Raw genomic sequence first — 27,649 nt, forward strand, 5'->3', positions numbered from 1 at the left:
GATTTTTGGTGTTGTGATTGCAAGTAGGCTCATGGCAAACATACAATTGATGAATCCTTCATTACCTGTGAGGATATGCAGAAAGCCCACTCTCTATCATACACATGCGATCCATACTATGAAGATGAATGACGTGTGGGTGGAAAAAAAAGTAGAATGTAAGATTAGCACAGCATTTCATCAATGGAATAATTATCAGCCAAACATTTGACTGCAAGGTCCCCATAACAATCCCCTTCTATTGTTAATATCAGACAGATTTAAAATGCGCTGGGTATGATGCTGGTAGAGTTAATCTCTTTGTACAAACAAATTTGAGTTAAGCACTTGTAATAGCTTGCTATACTGCTTTATCCTCAAGGGTGGTAGTAGAGCCAAATTTTTCAGAGATCTTAATTTAATAGATAATTGACTCCCTTAGCAATGTTTCTTAAAGACACAGTACAAAACAGTACAGTAATAAAACCTGCTTCGCTTCCATTTACTGTATAGCTGAATTAAATTCATTGCTGCCTTTAATGAGAACCTGTAACCATGAAATGACAAGCAATCTGCCTTATAACGCAGAAGGAGCTGAGCAGATTGATATTTATAGTCTTGTAATTAATACATTTTACTCTCTGCTTTTCTGAGTTCACTTGTACATGGTGGAGGTGTTATCAGTGATTGATAGCATTCTATGTGTAAGTGTATATACAGAGATAGCTGTCAGTTACTGATACTTGTACACAGGGGAGGTGTTATCAGTTATTGATAGCATTCTCCGTGTAAGTGTGTGTACAGAGATAGCTGACAGTCACTAATAGTTACATGGGGGAGGTGTTATCAGTGATTGATAGCATTTTCTGTGTAAGTGTGTATACAGAGATAGCTGTCAGTCACTGATAGTTTTTCATGGGGGAGGTGTTATCAGTGATTGATAGTATTCTATGTGTAAGTGTGTATACAGACATAGCTGTGAATCATTGATCGCTGTACACAAGGGAAGTGTTATCAGTTATTGATAGCATTCTATGTGTACGTGTGTATACAGAGATAGCTGTCAGTTACTGATAGTTGTACACAGGGGAGGTGTTATCAGTGACTGATAGTATTCTACGTGTAAGTGTGTATACAGACATATCTATGAATCACTGATAGCTGTACACAGGGGAGGTGTTATCAGTGATTGATAGCATTCTCTGTGTAAGTGTGTATACAGAGATAGCTGTCAGTCACTTATAGCTGTACACAGGGGAAGTGTTATCAGTGATAGCATTCCCTGTGTAAGTGTGTATACATAGATAGCTGTCAGTCACTGATAGTTGTACACAGGGTAGGTGTTATCAGTGATTGATAGCATTCTCTGTGTAAGTGTGTGTACATAGATAGCTGTCAGTCACTGATAGTTGTACACGGGGGAGGTGATATCAGTGATTGATAGCATTCTTTGTGTAAGTGTGTGTACATAGATAGCTGTCAGTCACTTATAGCTGTACACAGGGTAGGTGTTATCAGTAATTGATTGCATTCTCTTTGTAAGTATTTATATAAAGCTGTCAGTCACTTACAGTTGTACAGGGGCAGTCGTAAAGGGGTCGTCCCATCTCGCCATTTTCCACTGTAAAATGGGACTAACCCCCAAACTCAGGTGGGCAGGCATACGGAAACTGCTGAGCCGGCCAACGCTTCACTGTTTCTGTAGCTCCCATAGCAGTGAATGGGAGCTACATAAATAGTGCAGCACAGCATACAATGCTGTTTCCGTAACTTGCGAGTTACGGAAGTAACGTAGCTTGATTCGAAGACTGTTAGAGCATGGAGGTTTCATGATTAGCACTTTAATTCTGCATCAGCTGTGGAGTGACACTAACATCTCAGTGATGTTTGCAGGACATCCTGCAGCCACATGTGTTGACTCTCACAGCAGGGCTTTGAATTGCCATTTTTCAGCAGGATAATGATCGTCCACACACAGAATGTCTCTGCCAGATTGCAACACTTCCTTTTAGCCTGTCTGGTCACCAGATTTATCGCCAATTGAGCATTTATCTGAGTAGCTGGGGCGCCACCTTCTGCAACCTATGAGTGTGGAGGATCTACAACCCAGTTACAACATCTGTGTGTAAATGTGCAGCAGAATACCATACGGAACATGTATGCCTCCATGCCCAACTGTATCTCATCACAACCCAACTGTATATATATATATATATATATATACATATACACACATACCCATGGAGTATGCTTAAGTCCACCAAAGGTATATGAGCTTGAGAAAGGTCCAAACATTGCAAATTAAAATATAGAAAAATGTGACTATATGGGTAAATATATAAGCTTTCATTTAACCAGATTTTTGAAGTGCTGCTGATTTCTGACTACAGTTTGTATGTATATATATTATATATAATATATAATTAGTTTCACTTTAGGCTACTTTCACACTTGCGGCAGAGAGATCCGGCAAGCAGTTCCGTCGCCGGAACTGCCTGCCGGATCAGGCAAAATGTATGCTAACTGATGGCATTAGTAAGACTGATCAGGATCCTGATCAGTCTTAAAAATGCCTGATCAGTCGAAAAAATGCATTGAAATGCCGGATCCGTCTTTCCGGTGTCATCCGGCAAAAACGGATCCGGCATTTATTTTTTCACCTTTTTTTCAGTCTGCGCATGCGCATACCGGAAGGACGGATCCAGCATTCCGTTATTCTGAATGCCGGATCCGGCACTAATACATTCCTATGGGAAAAAATGCCGGATCCGGCATTCAGGCAAGTCTTCAGTTTTTTTAGCCGGAGATAAAACCGTAGCATGCTACGGTTTTCTCTTTTGCCTGATCAGTCAAAACGACTGAACTGAAGACATCCTGATGCAAACTGAACGGATTACTCTCCATTCAGAATGCATGGGGATAAAACTGATCAGTTCTTTTCCAGTAATGAGCCCGTGTGACGGAACTCTATGCCGGAAAAGAATAACGCAAGTGTGGAAGTAGCCTTAGCCACTTGAGTACACAACAGACTAACATAAACATTTTTCTTCAGCTCACTTTTTAGCTTTGCTGTGTAGACTAGAGCAGAGCAAGTCAAGTCATCATCATAAGATAGTGGATAATGAACATTGTATTGCTAACATATTATCTGTGATACACATAAATACTGTGAGTCTCTGTATGTAGCTTGATGCTGGAGTATTATTCTATGGACACCTTTCTGTCCATTAGCTTCCAGCTACCAGCAGAACCCTGTGGAAAAGTCTATACAGATATAATACAGAAAGAAAGTGTGTGTTAAGCAATAAAGCAACCCCAGGTACGTTTCTAACTAGGCAGGCCTTAGCAGCACTGTAACAATAGTCTACTAATAATTCCAATGAATGTAATCAGTTGGTCTGATAGATGGCACACTGAAAAGCGCTACAGACATAAAAAATTAATATATATATATATATATATATATAGTTACATGACATAAATAATTCTCAGTACCTAAGGCCAAGGGTTAGCAGTGTTGTACCCTTGCTTGTATATCTAGTCATAAGGGAATTCTTGAATTTGCATATATTTTAACTGTGAAATTTCAAAATCAGCATAAAATCTCCATGAATTGTATGTCCCCAGTGGTATTTTAAATATGCTTTTATGAACAAAATCTTCCTTGTACAATTGTCCTCCAATCCCACATGTGCGGATAATAAATTCCAAAGGATATTCCAGGAAAGTATCATAAATGCATTTTCAACATATTCAGCATATTCTTATGCTGATCGTAATTCTTTCCAATACATGTACCACAATATACTGCCTCCCCAAGGCAACAACTAGAAACACACCTGACATAGTAAGCAATCAGATTCTAGTTCTCATAAAAAAAATTAAAAAAAGAATACCATGAGCGAAATCATACAATACCCTTTGGGCCCAGTTCTTGTTGAACTCATCAAGGGTAACAGCTAGAGTATAAAGGATGCTGTCCCCTGGCCTTTACAAGGGGGATGGGGGGGCAGGCAAGATGCAAATAATCAACAACAAAAAAAAGAAGAAAACACAACCGGCACTACTAAGCGGTACGGTGCAGATGGCGTGCTCTCAGCGATTATGCAAAAAATCGAGTGGTGCTCTGCCTGAGTAAGTAGCTAAATGTCATCAATGGTAGAAGAAAAAAAGAGAAAAAAAGGCGGCACTCACCGAATCTTCATTAAATCGTAGCTTTATTCAATTAGAAACATAGCGGGTGCGGGTCACATGTCACAGAAGGAAAGGCAACAGCAGTTTCGCACAACAATCGCGCTTTGTCAAACAATTGCGTGGGCTCGACAAAGCGCGATTGTTGCGCGAAACGGCTGTTGCCTTTCCTTCTGTGACATGTGACCCGCACCCGCTATGTTTCTAACCGAATCAACTAAAAAAGCTTTCCCTTTATATTTCTTTGTGTGTGAGCTGCTATCAGTGGTATAAAGTTTCTGGAACAATGCACGTTTCTCACAGGAACTGGAGGAGCCCCTACTCCAGATGCCTACAGGGAGGGGGTTCTTTTACAGGCTGAGGCCTCCAAAGGCCTTCCAACCTAATGCAAAATGTGAAAATCACAGGACGCTCAATATCGGTGGCAGTCACAGCGCTCGTACATATATATTGTAATTGCTGCAGTGTCCCATCTCTCCACTGTCATGAAGTCATCTGTAGCTCAGTGATGGCAACTAGGACCTGCGCTTGTCCATGATGCCTGCACAGTAACACTTGCATACGCGTTCCTGTGTGTGTATAGTATACACACAGGCGGGACTGTACAAGCAGCCGGGAGCAATGCTAGCACCTGCCTCCATCACTGTACCACCAATGTCTTAACTGGTAATCTGAGAGACTATCCCATTAGGGCTGTATTACGCCTGCCAATAGTCAGGTAAATCCTTGCTGACAAGCATTTGTAGGAACGCTTGTTAGCGATGATCTGGCAGTGTAATACTGCTGCCGATTACCAGATGATTGAGCAAAAACTCTTGTTCATTGGGCAATCGCAATCTTTCAGCAGGTTTAAAAATCATTGTGTTGTCTAATCACAATCTGCTGCCGGCAAACAATGATTCAGTATGTGGACGAGCAATGGCATTAGCAATCGCTCCTCCCCATACTGTAGAGGATATTACTGCATGTAGTAGCAGCACTCTGCTCCACTGACGAGTGGACGAATGCTTCCCTCCTGACAATCGTCTGCCTGATCGTCTGGTGGAATACAGCCCTTACTCTTTCTGGAGGTCTGCCCCTGGAAATCTTCCAGACATTCTGGGAGAGTAGGCACATGGTATGATGTAGCCATGACTATGATAAGATCCATTTTTATTTCATGACTATACATTTTGTAGAACAAAAAAAAAAAAAACATACACATATACTGTATATAATCATTTGAAAGGTTTCCAGAACCTTGAAAAGTTAGACACCAAAAGTTTCAGGCTTCTTTTTTCTCCATACAGAACTTTGTATTATTAACAATCATATCTCAAAATCTTAACAGCCCTACAATCAGGTTACGTTTCCATCACAGGGCATAAGAGTCTCCATCCTTTACAGAGTGTGAAAGCTTTATATCATATTATCGCCACTGCACAGGAAAGAATAGCAGAACACGCTGAAAGCATTGTTTCAAGCTGAAATGTTGTCATTGGAGATTTCTTCTTTTTATCGCCATTGATGCTGGATGAGCTTGATAAATTTCTCCACAAGATCAAAATAATATGGGCCTCATGTATTAAAACTAGAGTAGACAGAAAGTTTCCTGGTTGCTTGCTTGTAATAGCCAATCAGAAACCTGTTCTAATTTTTTTTGCAAATTAGAAAATAAAAGCATTGATGTGATTAATTGCAACTGCTTGAAATTTTATCCAAACTGCCTTTTTACAGAAAAATTGAGAAATTTAAGTCCCACCCTAAAACTATCAAGAATGTCCCAAATCCCAAACTCAAATTTTCACTTTTGTGTCTCACCCCTTTTACGCCCCAGTTTGCGGGATTGCCCTGTGAATGTTTGTTCTCACCCACCATATCATATTTAGGTCCAACATTTGGTGGCAATTCATTATTTTTTTTTTCTTTTTTTTTATATAGCTTTATAGAATAGCTGGAACACAGCTGAGGATCTTACTGCCTATCTGCCCCTCCGTGCATCAATCGGTCACTTGACGCAAGTTAGCCTGCTGCAGCCAGACATTGGTTGCAGCTGTGTCAATCTAGACCTAGACAGTGGGGGACCCAAGCACTGCAGACATGGCAGGGGAGTGAAGTAGTCAGTACCCAGTGGTGGAGAGAAGGTAAGTATGCTTCCCTCCAGAGGTCTGGTCACAAAGTGGCGTCTGCCAAAAGACCTCCAGAACTGAACAACCCCCTTTAAGGGGGTTGTCCCATAACAAGCATTATCACCTACATGCAGAATAGTCGATAAGCGTCTGATTGCTGGGAGTCCTACCCGAGGACTTCCACCGATCATCAGAACGGGAGTCCTGTGTCCCTTGTGTGAATGGAGCTTGAACACTGCCACTCCATTCACCAAAATGTTTGGGATGGATGAAGATAACCAATCGCTGTAAGGTGTGGCAAATTATTTTTATTTTTATTTTAGGCTATGACACCCACAATACCACTGATGCCCAATGGATGGGGTCTATCACGTTCTGCCAAGGCGGAAAGTCAAGACAAACTGTCAGAGATGTGAACAGATTTATATAGAATGGCTATTTAACATCTCAAAAGCAAAAGCTTACCAATACCATATATAAAGCAAACTGTTAAAAATTGAGATTTTCACACACTAGAATTTTTTTTTACCCAAATTTGGATTAATGGAACTGTTTATTGTGTAAATTATGTTTAACGTGCTGCAGCAAAACATTCAGATGAAAGATATGTTTCACACCATTATATTCAATGTATCCATCAAAAAGAGATATCAGCTGGTGTCGACACATTTCTCAATTTGCATTGATACAAAATACAATGGAGTTTTTTTTTTCCTCCGAATCGTGCAATGGGCTGTGGTTGGAAACTACTATCTAGGCGGCAGTGGTAAATAGATTATAAATTAGGAGGTTAGGGTGGTTTGTGGGACATTGTGAGAACAACTTCTCATTAAAAAGAATTCTCTTTTTATTCGGTTGTAAAGGGGTATATTCCAGGATTAGAAAAATTGTCTGCTATTTCCCTGAAGCAGTGCCCCTCCATCCGTGGCTGTGTCTATTCTGTAGTGTAGTGATGCTTTATAATTCAATTAGATGTTGTATGCTTCCTCCACAGAAGTCAATGGAGACTGAAAAAAACTATTCTATATTTAGGGATCCATGAAACCTCTGTAATTGTAGGGTAGGTGTACTGTTCTAGGTCTATTAACTAGACTACAGATGCATCAATATTAGTATCAGCCAGGAAAAATGAAATCTCTTTGTTCTTTTATGGCATTCATACTGAACTTATACAGACTTAGGGCTCATGCACACAAACGTATTTTCTTTCCGTGCCCATTCAGGTTTTTTTTTAGGACCATATGCGGAACCATTCATTTTAATGGGTCCCCCCAAAAAACGGAAGTTACTCCGTGTGCATTCCGTTTCCATATGTCCGTTCCACAAAAAAATAGAACATGTCCTATTATTGTCCACATTACGGACAAGGATAGTACTGTTCTATTAGGGGCCAGCTATTCCGTTCCGCAAAATACGGAATGCACATGGACATCATCCGTATTTTTTGCGGATCCACACAGGACAAAAGGGTTTCTGCTTAAACCCTTTTCAATGACCCTTGGGCCATTTTACCACAGCTTCATTTGCTGACCAAGAGTCCTGTAGAGTCCTGACCATGTTTTCACCTCCAGTAGAAGAGGGGATGATCCCAATTGGTCTGCCGCTATGGTAGTTACGCCCCTGGACATGAGCATGAGGCTATAGTGCACAAAATCAAATGTAATTTGAAAATGGGATACTTTTGAAAAAAGTACATATTAATGGGGTTTTTCGAGATAGTGATATTAATGGCTTAGCCTCAGGATAGGTCAGATTTGTGTGGGTCGGAAAATTGGGATCCCACTGCACTGCGCCGTCCCTAGGATAGTGTTGGATTACAGCTCAGCCCCATTCACTGAGGGTGGGTTCACATCACGTTTTTCCCATCCTTTTAACGTATACAAAAAATGTATACGTTCAAAGGATGCCTCAGACTGATGCCATTCAGTGGCATCCGTTCAACATAGAGTTCCATTATAGAGAAAAAGTTAACTTTTTTTTTACCATTGTAAAAAAAATGTATATGTTTTTTTTTACCGGACTGTGCAGGATACAAGAACGTGGTGTGCTGCGTTTTTGCATCCTATTTTTTGTAAGGTATATGTCAAACGGAGGCATAAAACATGATGTGAACCCACCCTTAAATGGAACTGACTTGCGCCTAGGCCATATGACCAATGAATATGATGTCACTGGCTTAGGAAGAGGCCATGGCAGTCTCTTCAAACAGGCGATCGGCGGGGTTGCCATGAATCAGACAATCATTGATCTGATATTGGTGAATGATCCTGAGGATAGGCCATCAATATTACAGTCTCAGAAAACCCTTTTTACCTCCTGTAAGCTCTGGTAAGTGCAGCACACTGAAATACATTGCCAGGACTTCTGAGCTTGCACTAATTATAGAGGGGAACCTCTTGATCATGCGCTCAGGAGTCCTCTCAATATATACCATGGGGGTGACTGGAGATCTGGAGATCACACTTATTAGTGATTGCAGACTCCTTTACTTGATATTTTCCCCCCAAAAAAAGGTTTTACTTCACCAACCAAACGTTCAGTGCAGACAAAAGTTTCTCAGGCCCTTTTTGCATAGGGAAGAGCATGACTTGGAATCAACTGCCTCCCTTTCATATCCGCATATAGGAGAGGTGGCAGAATATTATAGAGGTACCAGGCTACTGACTCCCTAAGACTTCAAAATAGAGAGCCATACACATGAGCGGCTACTAGTTTTATGCTAGATAAGATCTTCTAATGGCCAGCAGGGAAGGTGGGTTTTGCAGTCCCTAGGACTCATCACTAATGTGCCCTTACTATAAATATGCAATCATAGTTATGGAAGAAAGAAAATGAGGTCCTCCTATCTGGGACAAGTGGGTCAGTCACATAAGGCTACTTTCACACTCGCGTTTTGGCTTTCCGTTTGTGAGATCCGTCATGGGCTCTCACAAGCGGTTCAAAACGGATCAGTTTTGCCCTAATGCATTCTGAATGGAAAATAATCCTCTCAGAATGCCACAGTTTGGCTCCGATCAGTCTCTATTCCGCTCTGGAGGCGGACACCAAAACGTTGATTGCAGCGTTTTGCTGCCCGCCTGACAAAACTGAGCCAAACTTTTTCTCTGACACAATCTGGCACAATAGAACACGGATCCGTCCCCCATTGACTTTCAATGGAGTTCATGACGGATCAGTCTTGGCTATAGAAGACATAATACAAAAAGATCCGTTCATGACGGATGCATGCGGTTGTATTATTGTAACGGATCCGTTTTTGCAGATCCATGACGGATCCGCCCAAAACGCAAGTGTGAAAGTAGCCTTAGAAAGAAGAAATGCAGCAGGATCATGATAGGGCGCAAACAACACCGGCCAAAACACTTGTATTGCAGATGAATGGAAACCATATCGTGATCCTGCTACATTTCTACAATATATGCCTTTGGAGAGACTGGGCTTCTACTCCTGAAGATTTGGAACACTACGGCTGCACACCCGGTGACTAAATACTTATTTTCTACAAATTCACAATAGTGTTGTGCCTATCTCTAGCACAACCATCTAAGGTGAGCCTCCACTTTTGTTCTATCAACTAGGTTGTAAATCTAGAACATACTACCCTATGGTGCACTTTTCTTTTGTATGCTTTTCTAGCTACTAAACGCCTAATTATATAAGAAAGAAGGGTAACATGACACCAACTCTTCCCCACCTAGCAAAGGCTCACATTGTCTATTAGAGAAATACATAGTCCCACCATATCCTCTCCATACCTTGCTTATTGTACCACTTTTGGATAGATTGCCCTCGTAATGTTTAATATGCCATTTTTTGCATGATTTTGTTGAATAATTGAGAGAATCTAATGGAAATTATAGATTCAATTTACCTCAACTCAATCAAACAAGTATTATACCCTATAGTATGGTACTATGCGTGAGATTTTGACTGCTGTTTATAGAACTCACTATTCACCAAGCAAATAATAGGGTTAGCCACAAGGTTATCCAAATATGCATACTGAAGAGGAGCTCGGCAAATAATAGGTAATTTCAGTATGAACTCATCTGCATCTGATTATTGATAAGACGTCTTAATCCCAGCATGGTATTTCAGAGTATTATCGGATTCTCAGTCCTCCTGGAGAAATATAAATATATGGAAGTCGATAATATCTTCCCATGAAATAGCTGTCACCTCTAAATATTTCTATTCGGCATAAGGCCTCATGCACACGACTTTATCTGTTTGGTGGTCCGGAAATTGCAGATCTGCTAAATACAGATGCTGTTTGTGTGCAGAACCTTTGGCTTCAATGGGACATATTCTATCTTCTTGTGGAAAGGACATGGATGATCCGTGTACTGTCCGTATCCATATGTCTGTTCCGCAAAAACATAGAACATGTCCTATACATGTCTAAAGAGGTTCTCCAGGCTTTTTTTTTTAAAAAAACATCCTTTCTTCTGCCCTGTGGAAGAAAAATAGTTTGGTTAATACCCGTTAGTCATGCCGCCAATGTCGGCATCTCACCGGATGTGTGGCCTTTTCTTCCTGTTCAGCTGCATTTACTAATATGCAGCTGAACATGAAGACAGGCGTACACATCCAGTCGGGACCCAAGTGGAAGAGTCTGTAGCCTTTTTGAGTGCAGTGAAGATGGTGGTATTGTCAGCGCGAAGAACGGGTAAGTATGAACCAAACTATCTTTTTTACACAGGGTGTATTTCTGTCGAGGCGCACAGACTGCCGGAGGATGTGGCTCATTTATGGTTAGGTGTGTGTCTCATCATAAATGTGACGCATCCTCCAGCGGTGCAGGGGATATCAAGACCTGCGTAGAAAGCACACACCTCGTCATAAATGAGCCACATCCTCCGGCAGTCCGTGCACCTAAACAGAAATCTGTGACAGCTCAAAGCTGCCGTTGATTTGTCGCTGGCCACGTCTCCTTAATGTCCTTGCCACACCTCCTTTCTGAAAAGTGGCGAAGGGGGGGGGGGGGGGAACTGCCCTTTGCAACTTTTTAAAGCCACTTTTCTGGAGCAGAGAGATGATAAATCTCCCCCATAAAGTGCAAAAATATGAATCTGCCGTGTCTGCAGAGAACTGCAGCACGGCCACCGCTGCATCTTCCCGTTGCAGGGATGAAAACATCTGGCAAGGGGGGGGGGTGTTGCAGGAGCAGCCAATAGCAGGCCGTGACAGTGACTAACCACCCTAGCGTCACCCGTGATTCTAGGGAGGCTGGTCAACGTTGCGGCCTGCTATTGGCTACTTCCCCCCATCGACGGATGGATCCGGAGGGATACAGTTGCCGGGGACCTGGTAAGTATTATGTATAGGAGGGGCCTAGGCATTGTGGGGGATTTTTATACTATTGGATAACCCCTTTAATAAGGCGGTGAAGATCACATCTGTACATAACATAGTCAGCTCATCTGCTTCAATGGGCACAGTGCAATGCGTCATTTCCCCTGTGGAGGCGCTGCAAGAAAATAGAACACTTCACTCCAGCAGATTACATCTGATCCCACAGCAGGACACCCTGTCATAAGCCTGCCATGTATTTTTTTCACTGTAGCTCACAAGACAGACTCTCCACCCTGATGGCGTACTTGAATATAACACATTATGTCTCAGTTTTAGGGATGCTGGCAGCAATCTGCCCATTTCTTAGCTAATCATTTGATTAATGATACATCAATTAATAAGGGAAATAGCCTGCAGAGCTCTGTCTGTTTACACGCAATGGCTGTGGGGTATAAGGACTAAAGAGAATGGAAACAACAGAGAGATTTCATCACAATTCAAAAGATGTTTGTAGATTAAAGGGGTTTTCTGAGTGTTTTATACTGATGACCTATCCTTAGGACAGGCATGTGATTAGGGAGAGTCCTTCTCTCTGCACCCCTGCAGGTCAGTTGTTTGAAAAGGCCAAGCCACTCACAGGCCCCTTCAGTGACAGACTAGGAACTAAATGTGGCCCGGGAAAAAAAAAAAACTAAAAGTGGCACCAACGTTGTAGAAGATGGGGCAACACAAGTAGATGGGGCCAAAACAAATTGGCATGGTCAGTAATACGGTGCAGCACAGAATACCTCCCCAGAAGCAGTCCCTCTGTGGTGGCCATGTTCTGTTCTCTTCCTTCTCCAATTGTCTCTAATATGGATATGGAGCAGGAGGCTTCGGAGATGAGATGTGGGCCGCAACACCAATCCCTACCTTCAGCATGTTGCCTGGACTTCCTAATAATGACCCCAATAGTTGCCCTAGTAGTATGTACCCATTCAGCAGCAGTGAGGAGGGCTCAGGTGGCCCTATGGGCATTGGACCACAGGGGTAATTCCCTGTAGGGTCTATGGCCAGTCCACCCTTTGGGTCTATTAAAGGCCAGTGATATCACATTTATCGTTCACATGGCCTAGGTGCAGCTCAGTCCCATTCAAGTGAATGTGGCTGAGCTATGATACCAGGCACATCTGCTATACAATGTGTATAGCACATGGCGCAGCGAATCTTGTGAACGGCGCTGGCGCTGGATTTCTGAAGAACCTATGGTGGGCCAGAGGGGTGAAAGGGGAGGGGTTTCATATGAATAGCGACAAGGGGCCTGGGCACCGGACGCTTTAACGCCGCCCCTGGGCACCTTCAGACCTAATTTGCATATTTAATAAAAGTGTTTTTTGAAGAAAATAAGCGACGGACAGCTAAACAGTAAGTAGCATTCCAATATGGGGACTATAATGCTGATAATGGTGTTAGTGTTCTATAATGGTCAGAATAGGTGAAAGACTCCCTTTAAGGAATTACAGCTATTTGATAGGTAGCTGCCTCTTTTTCAAGCGACCAAAGGTATTTGGACTATTATCTCAAAAGCTATTTAATGTGCTGCATGGGCTATTTCCTTGCTAGTCCATCATCAATTAAGCAGTTAAAAGGTCTGGAGTTGATTTCCGGTGTGGCATTTGCATTTGAAAGCTGTTGCTGTGAAACCACAACATGCGGTCAAAAAACTCTCAATGGAAGTAAAACAGACCATCATTAGGCTGAAAAAAAAACTGAAATCCATCGAAGTGATAGTGGAAATGTTAGGAGTGGCCAAATCAACAGTTTGGTACGTTCTGGTAAAAAAAAAGTCAAGAACACTCTCCAGGAAGTAGGTGTATCAGTATCTAAGTTCTACACAAACATAAAAGTGGATTCTTTATGGTAAGATCAGTGAGACTATGGAACTCTCTTCCTGAGGAGGTGGAGATGGTGAATTCACTAAAAGAGTTTAAGAGGGGCCTGGATTTCTGGAGTGTAAAAATATTACAGGTTATTGTTACTAGATTTCTGGAGAAATTGTTGATCTAGGGTGTTATTCTGACTGCCTGATTAGTCAGGAAGGAATGAGGAGAATTGGCTTCTACCTCACTTTTTTTTTTTTGCCTTGCTCTGGATCAACTTGCAGGATAACAGGCTGAACTGGATGGACAGATGTCTTTTTTCTGCCTTACAAATTACGTATGTTTCCATAAAGAGAAGACTTCATGAAAGAAAATACAGAGAGGTCAACACAAGGTGCAAACCATTAATCAGCCTTAAAACTAGAAAGGCCAGATTAGACTTTGCCAAAAAACATATAATGAAGCCAGCCCAGTTCTAGAAGACCATTCTTTGGACAGAAAGTAAAATCAACCTGTACCAGAGTGATGGGAAGAAGAAAATATGGAGAATGCTTTGAACAGCTCACAACCCAAAGCACACCATATCCTCTGTAAAACATGTTTGAGGCAGTGTAATGGCACGGGCATGCATGGCTTCCAGTGGCACTGGGTCATTAGTATTTATTGATGATGTGACTGAAGAGAGAAGCAGTTGAATGAATTGTGAATTATACAGGGATATACTTTCTGCTCAGAATCAGAGGAATGCAGCAAGATTGATTGGACGGAACTTCACAGTACAGATGGACAATGACCCAAATTATAATGCGAAAGCACCCCAGAAGTTTTTTAATGCAAAGAAGTGGAATATTCTGCAGTGAGTCTGAGTCAATCACCAGATCTCCACCCGATTGAGCATGCATTCCACTTGATAAAAATTAAGGCAGAATGCCCCACAAACAAGCAAAAACTGAAGAGAGCTGCAGTAAAGGGCTGGCGAAGCATCACAAAGGAGAAAACCCAGCATTTGGTGATATCCATGGGTTCCAGACTTCAGGAAGTCATTACCTGCAAAGGATTCTTGACAAAGTATTAAAATGAATATTTTATTTATGGTAATGTTATTTTGTCCAATTCCTTTTAATGATGGGTCATGCAGGAAAATTTTTTTTATTATGGGGCCAGACACACAGACCTCTAACTCTTCACCGTACATGGAAAAAAGAATTTATTTTGGTGGCCGTGACCTATGCAAAGCCTCTGTACATTTGTCACTGAGCAATACATTAACCAAACAGCTAAAGTCAAAATTTATATAATAAAGATAATATTTTATGTCTATAGGGCAAGGACATGTTTACAATCTTGGTCACCTCTGACCTACTGAGCTTACAATCCAATCCTTTAATATGTGAAGACCACACAGATAATAAGAGAGCTCCCTGGAGATTTTAAAAGAATGGGAGATAACAACACAATGACTTACATTTTGTCTTTCAGGTTTCCTTTTATAACCAAGCAGAAAACTATGGCAGTCTATTATATTCTGACAGAACAGATCCAAGACAATCCACATTTGTGAGAAGGCTCAATCACCCATTACTTAATCACAGGGTGTCTTTTTTCTCAGACCCTTAATCATCTGGCAATCTGGCATAAAAGGGGTCGTCCCTTGATTAATGTAAAAAAATGAAAACTGGGTATCATATAGTACATCACAATCTCTTTCTAACAAAACTAGAACCAGCTCTGTTCCTCACATGGATCCAAAGATCTCACCATTCATTGCTCCAATTGGTCTGCTAGATTTATTTCAACCTAGTAGGTCAGGGAACATGTCCTTTCTCAGCGGCATGTCCTTTCTGCTGCAGCTCTCTCCCTGTAACCGTTACAGCTTCTAACAGAAGATCCGGCTTGTGGCGGTTGAAGGATGGAACTGAGCATGTGTGACCATCTCTGTGAGGTGGACAGAGAATGAAGCGAAAGAATAAACAGCAGGTGCCACTATACAGATACATTTTATTGAATAACTAGGTGACTACTCTAAATTTGTAATTACATTAATTAATTTACAAAAGTATTGAGATCCAGGTGTTTGTTTGAAAAATGTAGAATATTTTTTGTGGGACAACCCTTTAAGTGTTCAATCCCTCCTATGTACGCATGGACACTCTGATTCTTCCAGAGTAAGGAATGCTCTTTACAGCCATCTTTACTCTGGCTAATCGAGGAAGGTTCAGAAGAAGAACCTCCTTCTATAAACTCAGAATTCCTTAATAAGGGTACTCGAAAATGGGTTTCTCACTCAGATAACACTTTTATGATCAGTGGAAGGTAAGTAATGACATGTACTAGCAAATGAACACAAATTATATGCCGAAAATGTATGTGATCCTACAATACTCATCACAATCAAATAGGCAAATTACAATTTTCAGAACTGATATTTTTTACGTGTAAATATAACTTTTTCATAACATTTACCTCTGCTGCTAATTGTAAAGTTTGCTAAACTCAAAGCAGCTCCTTTCTCTTTGATGTTCTGATTAATGATGACAATATAACGGAGTGATAGTCTTTAATGATCTATCATCCAAATAAAAAGCTATTCACCGACCACAAGATTGGATCATCACAAAGACGTCTGGCAGTCAGACAGAAGCCGTGTTTGTGACTGAAAAGAATGCTTTGTATTATTGAAAATAGGGCAGAGTTTTATTTCTTTAATTTTTTAATGTTAAGGTCAATTGGCAAAAACTGATATGAACAATGCATGTTTCATGCACTCCCTTGTGATATGAATAAAGCCTTAAACCAACAGTTATATATTATAAAGGAAAGCAAGGGGTATCTTTATATAAAAGACATAAGCAACTAAATAAACTTTGCAAAGCCACCTGGACACACAAAAGCATGACAATATATGCAGCAAAAACTTGCCTTATTAAACACTGTTTCACGTATTCTTTAGATAAACTGGTAGTACAGCTCTCCACTGTACCACAACGGGTCATGTAAGCCCAGCCTTAAAGTGAATGTCCACCTTTTAATTACATATGTTGTTTTAGAGAGATGCAGAGATCTCCTATATGTAGGTGAACAATTAAAGGGGTAGTCTGTGACTGGACAACAATTTGGCAGGGGCTTGGACAGTTGCAAACAAACTGGACATTAGAGAATATTGTGACTAAAAACACTAGGAGAGCTTTCTTAAGCTAAATGCACCAAAATGTTGGCTTTTTTGTAAAAAAAAAAAAAAAGAAAAGACATGCATGCTTTGCATGTATTTATATGTTTAGACACGCATGATGTCTAATGTGCACCAAAACTCCACCAACATATTGTCACCAAATTTTGGTGCAAATTTGGTGTTACATTAGACAAAAGTGTGTAACGCTGCACAAAATTTATGAGCCATAATGAGCCACTTAGAAAAAATTTGGCGCACCTTCAGAATGTCTTGTGTAAAAACCCCTTTAGATGGGCTGACCTAGCAGGCAATTATCTGGAATGAACTGTTTGTTCATTGTAATTGCCTGCAATCTCTTCTGCAATCGCTCAGCCTCATACAGATTCATTGTTTCTGGGCAGCAGATCCCTATTTACGCAGGATGAGCTGCTGCCCAGAAATTATGATTTTGGTGTCTGCATTAATAATCTTTTCACCTGATGAATAAGTGTTGGCTTGGTCTTCTGGTGACACTGACACCTTTACGCAGGGCAATTATTGGGAACGATCCTTCCTAAAAACACTCCTTCCTGAAAATTGTCCCTATTATCAGCCCCCTCAAAGGGGTTCTCCAGGAATACAGATTTTTTGAGCAAGTGCCCATTAGCTGCAGCAGAAAATGTAAACATGCCCATGTAGCGCAGGAAGGAACAAGCTGAGGACCGAAACAGAGGACTCATCGATGAGGACCGGAGCGACAGGTAGCAGGTAAGTATGAATCTTCTGTTTATGGCCGTAGGCTGTGGGCAAAATCAGTATTTCTGGAGAACCCCTTTACGTTTACACTGTCTATTACACAGTTTTAGTAAATCTTCCCCAATGTGCCCACAGTTCCACATAATGGCCTGTCAGAAGGACGTTTTACATACTGTCAATCAATGCATTATAGATCTCAATTTACTTTATATACAAGGTATGGTTTACCTTAAGAAAACAAAGGGTCCTATTTAGTTCAGCTACAAGGCATCCATTGCGCAGGGGCCCCGTACCTGCTAAGAGAAAATATAATCATTTATTTTCAGATCAGAATAAAATGCAAAATCAGTACATACTGTATTTTTAGAAAAACCAATTCAATAATTTTTTTGGTTCACATTGAAGTTCCTAAAACTTTTTTCATTTTTTTGTAACAGAACCTGTCACATTAAAGATGGTGTCTGATCTGCAAGCAGATTACACAGCAATGTGCTGCTTCTTTCGTGCTGTATAAAAGATGCAATCAGTCTACAAATGAATGCTTGCTCATTTGTCGGTTGATCTGCAGCACAATTACACGGGCCAATTATCGGGAACGAGCGTTTTCTATGAACTCTTGCTGCTGATAATTGGACCAAAAATTGAGGAGTGTAATAGGATTAGAGTCAATTAAAAGATATGATGATGAGGTAACGATGTTGGGTTAATCTACAAAAAAGACAGATATGGACCAGTAATTGCCCCTTTCCATAAGAAAATGTGCCTTCAGCTTTACAGATGATAGTAAACCTTGTTGTCAATAATAGAGAGGTAGTAAAAACTTGTAATACAAAAATGACACATGGATTCCTTAGAGATTGTCTTCCATAGAATGACTTCTATATATTACATTACATTCAAAGAACATCCAGTGTAATTGGATTAATTACTGTAATGGCTATAGCATTTTTTTTTAAGATTATGAGATTATACTTTTGTGAGTAGGAAGATGAGGAGGTATTTTTTTTTAACATAACAATGAATCATGAATTTGTATTGTAAGCCGGTCAAACCTATAAAGAACCCAAATACTGTAAGTATTCAACCCTACTAACAGAAGTGCAGAAGATGTGTTCCATGGATGTCCTAGCCAGATTCCAAGGAACATCGGGCTTCCACACATCCCTGACTAGGAAACAGTATCCAGTACCAAGTCAACTCGCATAGCAGAAATACATTTTGAGGACCAAATCTAACTAAGTTATGTCACAAGTTCCAAAAGCAAATCAGAAATTTTTCATGGATATAATACCTTATAAATAGTATCAGATATCTAATAACCTACCAAAATCACACATAGGCTACTTTCACACTCGAGTTTGGTGGGGATCCGTCATGGATCTGCACAAACGCATCCGTTCAGATAACGCAAACAGCGTTTTGGTGTCCGCCTCCTGCATTCTGAGCGGATCCTTATCCATTCAGAATGCATTAAGGGCAAAACTGATCCGTTTTGGACCGCTTGTGAGATCCCTGAATGGATCTCACAAACAGAAACCAAAACGCCAGTGTGAAAGTAGCCATAGGGAAAAAGTAAGGGTACTTTCACACTAGTGTTATTCTTTTCCGGCATAGAGTTCCGTCCTAGGGGCTCAATACCGGAAAATAACTGATCAGTTTTATCCTAACACATTCTGAATGGAGAGCAATCCGTTTAGGATACATCAGGATGTCTTCAGTTCAGTCTTTTTGACTGATCAGGACGGAGATAATACCACAGCATGCTGCGGTTTTATCTTCGGCCAAAAAAACTGAACACTTGCCTGATTGCCGGATCCAGCATTTTTTCCATAGGAATGTATTAGTGCCGGATCCGGCATTCAAATTGCCGCATTTTTCAGTATCCTGATCAGTCTGAAAAATGCCTGATCAGTCAGAAAAAATTACATGCGTTTGCATACAGTTTGCCTGATCAGGCAGGCAGTTCAGGCAACGGAACTGCCGGCCGGTTATCAAACAACGCAAGTGTGAAAGTACCCTAAGTCACCTTTTCCGCACCCTTTAAAATCTTTCAAACCATTCGTGTTCAGTTCTAAGATGACATCACTTAAAAAATGACATTATTTTGGCAGTACAAAAAAATGACAATTTACAAAAAATATGTATGCCCAATGAAATTGACTAGGAGTTTCATGATGATTTGCCAATCTCTATAGGTAGCAATGTCAACACCTTTTCTAACAATTGGAATGATTGATAATTTATGACAAATATTTCTGATAAGGCAAAAAACAATGCAATAATGTTAGAAGATGACATAAAAGCATTATTTATATACCATCTCATAAAAGAAGGAAAGCCATGACGATAATATATAGTGTGGATGTATTTCTTTAGTATAATCATAATTAATATACTAGACTTGAAATGGATGTGAGGTGATATAATGACAGACACAGAATGTGTTAATCCTGGTAATATCAATGAGGTCTATAGTTCATCCCAATGACTTCCAAGGATAGACTCCATCAGAATCACAAGCTTATCTGGAGATTATAAGGTTAATACATATTCTTCCCTCATTTACCCCTCTGAAAACCATTTATCTAGGGCCAAGCTACTGAGAAATAGTCATCACTCCAGCCCACGAGAGGAGGTCAAGGGGAGATGAGGGCAGTTGCTGGTCCTGAGAATGGAGAATGATAAATAGAACCCTATCACAGGATGAAGGATGTAAGGAAGGTGAGCAGCACAGATTAGAGGGCACAGCTGCACAGAAAGCACATCCACTAAAGCCCTGGAACAAACTCCATCTTAATCAACATTAGCATTAATAAGGGAAATACACCCGCCCTCAGACAATAAGGCAAATAAGACAAAGTGCAAACATCTTCATTACTGGTATTAGGGATGGCTGGATCAGTCAAGGATAAAATTAAAAATGGGTTGTTTACTTTATAGACCCATTTTCATACACGCTATTAGGGAATTCTCAGTTCATAGAGTGAAACTCTTGTTCAGGATCCTCATGGCCAGAGCGGACAGAAGTTATTAAGAGCAGGTCTAACTTTAGAGGACCTGTCCTATCCTGCATTACACAGACAATCCAACTATTTGAAAAGACACTGTGTAATTCTAAATGTGCCCTGGGGTGGAGCTGCAATAAAAGAAATAGCCGGACCGGGGGGCTGAGCCCTTAGGGGAGGCTGACATGACGGGGGGGGGGGGGGGGGGGCTGGGTTCAGGGAGACCCCGGGAGAGTTTAGGTAGTTTGATTTTAGGGGTGGGCAGTTAGGGGTTAAATGTGTAGGCAGGGAGAAGGGGGCCATTTTAAGCGAAAATAGCAGCCTTATCTTGCCCCAAGATGGAGCAGCTGGAGCAGACTATCAGTGAGCTGAGGGCAGCGGCGGCAGTTCGCGGCACTGGGTGGGTGCAGGAACAGGTCCAGCAGTTGTTGCGGGGGCGGCTGAGGCATCCGCACCGCCTTAGCCATCTTCACTCCGGTAGTCCCGCAGGATATTCACGCCTTTCTTTTAGGATTGGGGCTGTGACGGAGGCGGCCCGATGGGGGTTGGGGGATGAAGTGATAAAACGAATGGGGCGTTGGGATTCCATTCGTTTCCAGTCCTACAGTATATCCGCCCTGATCGAGTGTGAATTTTTAGATTTGTTTTATTAGAGAAAAGATAAGCATTTTAGCTGTGTTGCTCCTTGGTGTTTTTGTTTCTCTCATTTCAGGTTTGGACCCAGCTTTGGTGTGGATTTTGGGTCACTCGTATGTCTTCTGGGGAGCCATCAGGGCAGCGGTTTAGCTGGATGGACAGCAGCTTGGTTTTGAGCGGTCGGTTGGGGCGCAGGGGAATGGTTTGGGGAGGGGTGTTGCCTGAGGTTAACCGGTTTGTAAAACTAGACCGGGCACCCAATGTGTTGGTGTTTTATGTAGGTGGCAATGATTTAGGGGCACGGTCGTTTCGGGAGCTAGTGAGGGATGTGAAGTTGACCTGTTGGGGTTGTGAGTGTTATTCCCGAGGCTTGTTGACGATCTGGTCGGACATAGTTCCGCGGAAGATATGGCGGGGTGTTCTCTTGGTGGAGGGTTTGAATAGAGCATGGGTGAAGGTTAATCGGGCGATTGGGCGCTTTATGGCTCGCAATGGGGTGGTGGCGGTGAGGCGCGCAGAACTCGCAAAAGGTTTTTTTTTTTTTGGGGGGGGATGATGGTGTTCATTTAAATGCGGTCGGATTGGACATGTGGAGTCTGGCATTGCAGGAGGGCATTGAGATTGCTTTAAGGATGTGTAGGGACGTGCAGACTTAAGAGGTCAAGTCTGTGCGTTGGTGGCGGTGGGAGGCCCTTGAAGTTGGAAATATCCTCAGGTGGGGATGATGAGAGGGCTTAACAGTTGGGGCTGTACTCCCATGGTTGGCATTCGGTTGTGGCAGAATTTTGGGGCCATCAGTGGTGCCTCCGAGCCGACACTCAACGGCTGGAGGCAAGATGGATCACCCCGGCGGGGTAAACTCATTTATTTCGGGCTTCAAGGACCTCCCCCTTAATTAATCATATATGTTATACATATGGGGAATTAGTAGTTTTGCATATGCCGTTGCATATGTCGGGTTTGTTGGCTATGTAAATGTTATGATATTAATAAAGGTTATATTTTATGGTAAAAAAAACTGCAGCTGTGGCCGATTTAATCCAACCTGGTTTCTGTGTTTTATAGAGGGTTAGTCTCTTATGGAATAAGGGGTGTGGGGTAGGTACCGGTTGGGAGAATGGGTAGGTAAGTATTAGAGGGTGTGAGAAGGCACAAGGTGCCATAATAGATGATAGATACGTGTCACCGAGGTGCCTGGCCTCAGTGAAATGAACCGGTAATGTTTTGTCAGTAACCCTAGGTTACTGACAGTTGCTACAGGTAGTTTAGCTGCTAGCTGCAGCTGATCCGGGTCGGGTTTCATTGGAGTAGTCAAAGAGCAGGGTGGGATGTCTACTCCCACGTATCCAGGCCAGGTGTTGGCTGGCCTATTTAAGCCAGGAATCCCAGGAGAGCTGGGGGTGTGGTTCCTAGTCTGGAAGTGTAACAGACTGGGAGTAAAGCTGTGTGGTGTGTTTCTGTGGATAAGCCTGCCGTTGCCTACTCTTTTCCCCCCTCTCCAGCGGGTGGTAGAACTCTGGAACTACAGAGGACTGTGAGTTGTACCATTTCATGTGGACTGTGTTTCTTTGTGTTTACCCGCTGAAGTAAGCGAGCATTTGTTAAGTCTAAATAAAAGACTATGGTTTAAATGACACCTGAAGTCACTGTTTGAGCTGATCCCCACAAGTCGTGGAGGATGCGTGCATAAACCCGCAGTCGAATTACATATCCTGGATCAAAACTTGCAGCAACAGAAAGCACATACGGATGCCATGCAAGCCCAGCAAGAGACCAACAAGCTGCTCATCCAGCAGATGGCCGTTCTGACCGACGCCGTTCGCACCCGGGAGAGTTCAACTCCTCCCACTCCGAATGATGGTCATCATGTCAGGAGGACTGTGAGGGAAGCTTTACAAAAGATGACCCTGGAGGATGACGTCGAGGCTTTCCTCACGGTGTTCGAGCGGGTGGCTGACCAGGAAAAGCTACCACCGGATCAGTGGGAGCCCCAAAAGGCCTATTATGATCTTGCCCTGCAGGATGCTAAAGAGTACCCCAAATTAAAAGCCGAAATCCTAGCACGGCTGGGTGTTACTTTGGCGGTGCGAGCCCAAAGGGTACAGTACTGGACCTATAGCCTGGACAAACCTCCGAGGTCCCAGCTATTTGACTTGCTACATCTGGTTCAAAAGTGGTTGCAGCCAAAGGTTTGCTCCCCTGCTGAAATGGTGGAGAGTGTAGTCATGGACCGGTACATGCACTCCCTTCCTCACCCCATTCAGTGCTGGGCTACACAGGGTGACCCCCAGACAGCAGATGACTTGGTGGGACTAGTGGAGAGATTCCATGCCATGGAGAAGTCCCTGGGCGGTCCAGGGAACCTGAAATCAACATATTGGGGGCCCGAAAGGACTCAGATAGTCAGAGACTAGGGACAAGCCTACTCGAGAGGGTCGTGTCAAGGCCAGGGGGATGCCCGAACCCATACCCAGAGGAATCTCCCGGGAAATCATTTGCTGGAGATGTCGGGCCCCAGGTCACATGGTAGCCCAGTGTCCCCTCACCACGGAGCCCAGCTTGCAGCGCCGTACCCACAGGGGGGGAGGGACCCCAGATGTGTACACTAACCGTCAATGGAACTCTGGTCTCAAGACTGTTGGACTCAGGGAGCTTGGTCACCCTGATCTCGGCCTCTCTTCCTCATGTGTTGGTCCCTGGGAAAAATCTGGGGGTCACGTGTATTCATGGGGACACCAGAGTTTACCCGGTGGCCCAGGTTACTCTGGAGATGGGCTGGGCTGCCCTGACCCACCATGTGGGAGTAGTGAAATGCTTACTGCATGAGGTTATTATTGGTCGTGACTGCCCCCTGTTCTGGGATCTGTGGGCATAGGTTGCTATGCCGAATCACCCCGCAGGCCCATGCAACCCTGTGGGTGGGAGTCCAGAGGTGACCCAGGAGTTTCCTCTGACTGTCCTGCTAGGAGACAATGAGGAAGAGGATACCACAGAGGAAAATGTCCCCGACTTGGAGGTATCCCGGGGAAAGTTTGGTACGGCCCAACTTCGAGATTTGACCTTAAAAGGGGCACTAGAGAATGTGGAGGTCCTTAATGGGGTTCCGCAAGCGCCCGGGGTCGACCAACGGTTTCCACACTTTTCCCTAAATCAGGACCTATTATACCGGGTGACCAAGATACGGGACGAAGTGATACAGCAGCTACTAGTCCCGGGACCATATCGACGTATGGTTATGGACATGGCCCATTCCCATGTGTTAGGTGGTCACCTGGGTGCAGAAAAAACACTTGAGAGGGTCCTACAACAATTTTATTGGCTGGAGTGTTACCGAGAGATTAGGGAATTCTGTCAATCGTGTCCAGTTTGTCAGGTCACTTCCCCGGTAGCACAATTCCGTAGCCCTCTCGTCCCCTTACCAATCATTGAGGTCCCCTTTGAAAGGATAGCAATGGACCTGGTAGGCCCATTGGTGAAGTCCGCTAGGGGGCATCAGTACATTCTCGTAATCGCTGATTACGCTACCCGGTACCCCGAGGCTGTTCCCCTACGGAACCCCACATCCAAAAATATTGCCCGGGAGTTGTTCCATGTCTTCTCCCGAATGGGTATTCCCAAAGAGATTCTTACAGATCAGGGGACCCCGTTTATGTCAAAAGTGATGAGGGAACTGTGCAAAGTTTTAAGAGTCCCTCAGCTGCGAACCTCCGTATACCATCCTCAGACGGATGGCCTTGTGGAGCGTTTTAATAAGACCCTAAAGGCCATGCTGAGGAAGGTGGTCGAGAAGGATGGGCGGGACTGGGATTGTCTGTTACCAAACCTACTGTTCTGTATTAGAGAAGTTCCCCAGGTTATTCACCCTTTGAATTACTATATGGCAGACACCCCAGAGGTCTCTTTGATGTGGCAAAGGAAACGTGGGAAAGTGAGGCCACTCCCTACAAAAGTGTAGTAGCAGATGCAAGAGAGGATGGTGAGGGTGATGCCCATTGTAAAGGAACATATGCTTCAGGCTCAGGAGGCACAGGCCCGGGTATATAATAGGTCCGCTTGTCTAAGATAGTTTAATCGGGTGTTAGTGTTAGTCCCTACTGTCGAAAGCAAATTCCTAGCCAAATGGCAGGGTCCCTACGAGATAGTGGAAAAAGTGGGAGAGGTCAACTATAGGGTACACCAGCCAGGGAAGAGAAAGCCCTACCAGATATACCATATCAATCTGATCAAACTCTGGAAGGAGAGAGACCCACCGGAAGCTTCTTGCCTGGTGGCTCAACAGGGGTCCACCATCGAAGCTGTTAAAATTTCAGAGACCCTATCCCCCTCCCAAAAACAACAGTTTAAGGAACTGCTGCAGAGGAATACGGATCTCTTCACAGAAACCCCTGGCCGTACCAATGTGATAGTACATGAGATCCTCACAGATCTATAAGTGAGGGTGAACTTAAAACCCTATAGGATCCCTGAAGCCCACCGGGACGTGATTTCCAAAGAGGTTAAGAGGATGATGGAGCTAGGGGTTATTGAAAGGTCTAAAAGTGGCTGGTCCAGCCCCATAGTGTTAGTGCCAAAACCAAATGGGGAGTGGAGATTCTGCAATGACTACCGCAAGCTTAATGAAGTGTCCACAGTTGATACTTACCCTATGCCCAGGGTAGATGAGCTGGTCGAACGGCTAGGCCCAGCAAGGTATATTAGCACCTTAGATCTCACTAAAGGATACTGGCAGATCCCACTGTCGCAAGAGACTAAGGAGAAGACTGCGTTCTCTACACCTGAGGGGTCTTTTCAGTATGTAAGAATGCTGTTTGGCTTGCAGGGGGCCCCTGCCACCTTCCAAAGGGCTATGGACCAAGTACTACGGCCCCATAAGGAGTATGCCGCCGCGTACTTAGATGACATTGTCATTTTTAGTCGCGATTGGGAAAGCCATCTCAGAAAAGTTCAGGCCGTCCTTGATGCTCTAAGGAAGGCGGGGTTTACGATAAACCCAGCCAAATGTGCCCTAGGCATGGAAGAAACCAGATACCTGGGCTACGTAGTGGGGAGAGGGTAGATTAAACCCCAGCTTAACAAGGTAGAAGCCATTCATAATTGGCCCCGTCCACTAACTAAGAAGCAGATCAAGGCATTTCTGGGTATTGTGGGCTACTATAGGCGGTTTGTCCCCAGGTTCGCAGAAATAGCGGTTCCCCTGACTGACCTGACAAAGGGCACAAAGTCTTCTATGGTGAGGTGGTCCCCAGAAGCGGAAAGGGTCTTTCAAGAGCTTAAACAGGCCCTGTGTAAGCAACCAGTGTTGATAGCCCCGGATTTCTCCCGTGAGTTTGTGGTCCAGACCGATGCCACCGATGTGGGTCTGGGTGCAGTCATGTCTCAGGTAGTGAATGGAGAAGAGCACCCAGTGATGTACCTGAGTAGAAAACTGTCCCCAGCAGAAAGGAATTATGCCATCGTTGAGAAGGAGTGTCTGGCCATAAAATGGGCACTAGACTCCCTTAGGTACTATTTACTAGGAAAGAGGTTTAGGTTAGTGTCAGACCATGCTCCCCTAAGGTGGATGCGAGAGAAGAGGGGGAATAATGCCCGAGTTAACCGCTGGTCCTTGCACTTCAAGATTTCTCCTTCTCAGTAGAACACAGGCCAGGCAAGATGCAAGGGAATGCGGACGCCCTGTCAAGGGTACACAGTCTGGGGGCTAAAGATGTCCAAGCCCCCGGCTTTGGACAGAGGGGGGATATGTGAGAAGGCACAATGTGCCATAATAGATGATAGATACATGTCACCGAGGTGCCTGGCCTCAGTAAAAAATGAACCGGTAATGTTTTGTCAGTAACCCTAGGTTACTGACAGTTGCTACAGGTAGTTTAGCTTCTAGCTGCAGCTGATCCGGGCCAGGTTTCATTGGAGTAGTCAAAGAGCAGGGTGGGATGTCTACTCCCACGTATCCAGGCCAGGTGTTGGCTGGCCTATTTAAGCCAGGAATCGCAGGAGAGCTGGGGGTGTGGTTCCTAGTCTGGAAGTGTAACAGACTGGGAGTAAAGCTGTGTGGTGTGTTGCTGTGGATAAGCCTGCCATTGCCTACTCTTTTCCCCCCTCTCCAGCGGGTGGTAGAACTCTGGAACTACAGAGGACTGTGAGTTGTACCATTTCATATGGACTGTGTTTCTTTGTGTTTACCCGCTGAAGTAAGCGAGCATTTGTTAAGTCTGTGTTGAACAAAATAAAAGACTATGGTTTAAATGACACCTGAAGTCACTGTTTGAGCTGATCCCCACAAGGGGTAAAGCGGAAGGTAACCACTACCTCCGTCAAGTGATCACTTACTGCCAGTTTTCTCCACAGATTACAGCTGATCACTAGGGGTTGTTTTGTGCAGTTTGTGATCTGCTTATTGTCAAGAAATCTATCAAACAAGTAAAAATTTTCATGGACAACCCATGGTATTAAAATACATTTCAATAGTTTTATGCTTACAAGGAAGCTCTGCCCAAATGAATAATTTCCCCACTGTGTTGGTAGCTATTGCATACCATCAAATACACACCATCCCAGAATGTGATATGGATGTGACTGCAAGGGGTTAATTTAGCTCCACTCCGTCTTACAGTCACATAATATACAGGTTGCAAATTGAGCATTAATCACACCCCAAATATGCTGCCACCATCT

At 43.3% G+C, this 27,649-nt stretch overlaps 1 protein-coding gene across 3 annotated transcripts in view; it reads right to left on the reverse strand.

Moving 5' to 3' along the window:
• Positions 1-27,649, reverse strand: part of SGCD (sarcoglycan delta) — an 836,092-nt gene that overhangs the window by 627,082 nt on the left and 181,361 nt on the right. For 2 of the 3 annotated variants that reach the window (XM_040440010.1, XM_040440029.1), the window contains one exon: positions 17,565-17,632. The gene's annotated coding sequence lies outside the window, so the exon portion shown is untranslated. The remainder of the gene's footprint in view (positions 1-17,564; positions 17,633-27,649) is intronic. The other variant, XM_040440019.1, reaches the window with a different exon arrangement.

Source organism: Bufo bufo, chromosome 1, assembly GCF_905171765.1.
Source record: "Bufo bufo chromosome 1, aBufBuf1.1, whole genome shotgun sequence".
NCBI classification, from domain to species: Eukaryota; Metazoa; Chordata; class Amphibia; order Anura; family Bufonidae; genus Bufo; species Bufo bufo.